Raw genomic sequence first — 5000 nt, forward strand, 5'->3', positions numbered from 1 at the left:
GACGACCACACCGCGCGCCCCTCACCTTGCCTGGCTCGTTCCCTCACCTCGCCACGGTGCCACCCACGCTACACTGCATAAATCCTCTCCTCACACACCTTTCTCTCTCCCCACGACTGTTTTTCCAAGGCCACAGATATGATTTGCCGGTTTCCTATATTTATTTTGGTGGTTAAAAGTGTAGAAAGCTTATTAATGTCCTCAATACTGGGACACATTTTTACCTTCAGATTTGTGTACGATTAGACCGTTTTATTAACATTATGAAGGGTCTATTGAGGTCAGAAGATTAATGGCCAAACTCTTCACTATTTTACTCAACATATGAGTTTCTGAAGGTGTATAAAATCACCAAATAGTAAGTAGAATGAATATGGAAACGCATCATGCTAGTGAAGGGGTTAATTTATCACAGCATTCGTAAAATTTCCTCACCGTGCGCTATACACAGGCCCTCACACACTGCTGTCCCATGACTGTAACCCAAGACCACAGATATGATTTGCCGTGCTCCTGAGTTTATTTTGGTGGTTGAGGGTATAGAAAGCTCGTTAATCTATCACTGCATTCGTAAAATTTCCTCACCGCGCGCTATAAATAGGCCCTCCTTTCACACACCTTGCTCTCATCATGACTGTTTTCCAAGGCCACGTATGACTTGCCGTGCTCCTGAGTTTATTTTGGTGGTTGAGGGTATAGAAAGCTTGTTAATCTATCAATGCATTCGTAAAATTTCCTCACTGCGCGCTATACACAGGCCCTCTTTTCACACACCTTTCTCTCTCACCACGACTGTTTTCTAAGGCCATAGATATGATTTACCTTGTTCCTGAGCATATTTTGGTGGTTAAGGATATAGAAAGCTTGTTAATCTATCACTGCAATCGTATAAATTTCCCTAAAGGCCCATGTAACTTCATCTAGAGTCTTTTAAAAGCTGTTGGAATGCTAATCATAGTCTAAAACGCTCTGCTTTTTCACCATGACTATTTTGAAAGGACACAGAGATTAATTGTAGCGAGTATGTTTTTTTTTCTTTTTTTTTTCTGATGATAATGAACGAATTGATAAATGGATGATATAAAATAGTTAGAAAATGGGAGGATGATAAAAAGATTAAAAAAAATTAAAGGAATCATATCGTATCAGTTCCAGACAAAAGATCTCAATTCAATAATATAGCAAAGGTTCACATAGCTACGAAAATAATTGAATAAAAAAAAACTAAACTACCTTGAATGGGGAAAAAAAAAAAAGAAGAAAGAAAACGAAATAAAGATGAAAAATGTCCCTCGTCGGCAGTATTAGGTAAATAATCTTGAGACTGGACACGGGATATAATGGTGGCTGGCTGGCTGGCTGGCTGACTGGCTGGCTGAGGAGGACAGGTACAACTCGCCAAGAAAGTAACCTAATGGTCCAGAAAACTCAATTGTACCAAACACCATAAAGAAAAACGTTGTATAAAAGGAACTTAAGATTTGTTCAGCTTCCAGAAATAACATGAAACGTATATATAGGTCACTATTTTTCGTACCTTTTTTTTTTTTTTTTTTAATCTGACTTCAAGGAGTAAAACTGATTGTAGCTTTTACTTATAAACAAAATGATACGAATGTGAGCTTCCAGAAAGACTACAAAATATATATGGATAGTTTTGTACTTTTTATTTCTTTTTACCTATTTTTTTATCTAATTTCATGGCGTAAAACTGATTATAGCTTTTACTTACTTACTTGCAAATAAAATTATAAGAATGTGAGCTTCCAAAAAGACTACAAAATATATATGGATGATTAATTTTATACTTTTTATTCATTTTACTCATTTTCAATCTAATTTCATGGCGTAAAACTGATTGTAGCTTTTATTCACTTATAAATAAAAAATGACAAGAATGTGAGTTTCCAGAAAGACTACGAAATATATATGGATAATTAATTTTGTAGTCTTTATCAATTTTTACCTATTTTTAGTCTAACTTCATGGCATAAAAGCACACAAAAAGGAAAAGAAGAGGAAGGAAAAGAAAAAAAAAAGGTAAAGTGAATGAGGATGAAGGAAACTATGTGTGTTTTGTCCTTACCTTTCAGAAACCAGAGGGAAAAAAAGGAAAAAGAAGAGAAGGAAAAGGAAAAAAAAAATTAAGTGAATAAACATGAAGGAAGCGATGTACATATCTTTACCTTTCAGAAACAACAGAGAAAAGGAAAAAGGAAGAAGAAGAAAAGGAAATAAAGTTGAAATGAATAAACATGAAGGAAGCAATGTATATATCTTTACTTTTCAGAAACAAGAGGAAAACTTTCGTGCCTTTGTTTACTCACAGCGTTCCTTTACACTGATTCTCACATTCCACCTGAGACAGAGACAGCAAACATTTGAGAGCGAGGAGTTGTTAGGAAGTTCAATTTGTTTAATTTTCAGAGATCCTTGGAAATGTTATCTTCTTTTATTTTCGTTCTTTCTTCCTTTTCATCATCTTTTTATGCTTTTATTTACTCATTCAGTCTTTTCTATTATGTCTTTCCATCTTCTTATATTTTTTTTTATCATTCATTCTTATCTGGCTTATACTTAAACCCTTCAGTACCGTGACGCGTTTCCATATTCATTTTGCTTACTATTTGGTGATTTTATACAACTTCAGAAACTTATGTCAGGGGTTATGATAGTGAAGACTGTGGCCATTGATCTTCTGACCTCCATAGACCCAGCCTAATGTCAAGAAAAATGTTCTAATCGTACACAAATTTCAAGGTAAAAACGTGTCCCAATACTGGTGAGGTTAACTCCTTCAGTACCATGACGCATTTCCATATTCATTCTGCTTACTGTTTGGTGATTTTATACAGCTTCAGAAACTTATGCGGGGGAGTAGAATAGTGAAGACTGTGGCCATTAATCTTCTGACCTCCATAGACCATTCCTAATGCCAGCAAAATGGTCTAATCGTACACAAATCTCAAGGTAAATATGTGTCCCAGTATTGAAGGTGGTAACGCAGACTCGCAAATTTCCTAGCCCAGCCATGCAAGACACGAAGAGGGAGTGAAATGATAACAAACTCTGATTTGTTATGCTGACAGAAAACCTTGGAAACTTTCTCAAATCTAGCACAGGTTTCAGAGGGGGAGCAAAAACTGTTTCAAGACCTCGCACGCATACACACACACACACACACACACACACACACACACACACACACACACACACACACACACACACACACACACACACACACACACACACACAAAGGAAGAAAACCTTGAAAAATATTCGTGGTGAAATGCAAAACGTTTCCGAATATGGGCCAGAGAGAGAGAGAGAGAGAGAGAGAGAGAGAGAGAGAGAGAGAGAGAGAGAGAGAGAGAGAGAGAGAGAGAGAGAATGGGGAATCGGAGGGAAGAAAACGAGACGAGATGAGACGAGACGAAAAAGAGAACAAGAGATAAGTCCAGGAAAACACAAAGAATGCACGAGACGTTACTGTTTCTCTGATTCCTCGTACTCGTACACAGCAATAGCGGCTTAGCTGACCCGTGTCTCATAAGCCTCCTCACCACAGCAATGTAAAACCAAGCACGTCAACCCTTTCAGTACCATGACGCGTTTCCATATTCATTCTGTTTAATATTTGGTGATTTTATATACCTCCCTGTGCTAAAGAGGTTAACTCCTTCAGTATCAAGTGTTTTCATATTCATTCTGCTTACTATTTGGTGATTTTATACAGCTTCAGAAACTTATGTGGGGGACTAAAACAGTGAAGAGTAGGTCCATTAATCTCCTGACCTCCATAGACTTTTCCTAATGTCAATAAAATGGTCTTATAGTGCACAAATCTCAAGGTAAGAATACCTCCAGTACTGAAGAGGTTAATCCCTTCAATACCAGGACTTGTTTCCGTATTCATTCTGCTTACTATTTGGTGATTTTATACAGCTTCAAAAACTTATGTTGGGGAGTAAAACAGTGAAGAGTGTGGCCATTAATCTTTTGATCTCTATAGGTCCTTCTTAAAGTCAATAAGTTGGTCTAATGGTGCATAAATCTCAAAGTAAAAACGTGTCCCAGTATTGAAGGGGTCAACGAGGCACATGTCTGGAGAGCCCCGTACGTGGAAATAGCAGAGACAACCATGAAATTAAAAGAGGAAAGAAGCGAAACGTTTGACTAAATGTGACGAAACAGGATGAGTTTTGTGTGATGATGGTGTAGCTCGCGTGACATTCTCTCTCTCTCTCTCTCTCTCTCTCTCTCTCTCTCTCTCTCTCTCTCTCCACGACTATTTTCCAAGGTCTAGGTTTTCCCTATTAATAATGTAAAAATCTTATTAATTTGTCGCTCCAACAGTTAAAATACTCTTGAAGGCTCGTGTAACTTTTAACTACAGCTTTTGGAATGCAGTAAAGTTATATTGCGCAATGTGTATGCTAGCTCTCTCTCTCTCTCTCTCTCTCTCTCTCTCTCTCTCTCTCTCTCTCTCTCTGCTCACATACAGTGGTCTGAAAGTTAAAAGGCAAGCATAGAAGGAAAAGCGTAATCAAATATGACGCGTTCGCTTGTCAGACGCCAAACAAAGCAATGAAAGAAGCTTCTCTTAATAACTTGAACAAACAGAACACTCCCTTCCTGCTTACATAATTTTATTCAACCATTGCACCACTTAACTTGACTTTCTTATCTTTTATTTCATCCGCACGTCAAGTAAGAGCGCAACAAGAAAGACTGAAATCAAAGTATATGCATTAGGTCCGTGTGCAGAAACGCTTTGCTCTCTCACCACGACTATTTTCCAAGGCCACAGAGATTATTAGCGGAGTTTTCAAGAGTGTTTCTACAATAAATACTGTAGAAATATTCACTCGTCCTCCAGAACCGTAAAAATACACCTAAAAAAAACTCGTGTCAATTTAGATAAGGCCTTTTCAAATAGTGGAGGAGAAGCGCAGAAGTCATTGAAAATACGAACCTTAGTCGCGCGACAACCTGACCCA

The sequence above is a fragment of the Portunus trituberculatus genome, chromosome 25 (assembly GCF_017591435.1).
Source record: "Portunus trituberculatus isolate SZX2019 chromosome 25, ASM1759143v1, whole genome shotgun sequence".
NCBI classification, from domain to species: Eukaryota; Metazoa; Arthropoda; class Malacostraca; order Decapoda; family Portunidae; genus Portunus; species Portunus trituberculatus.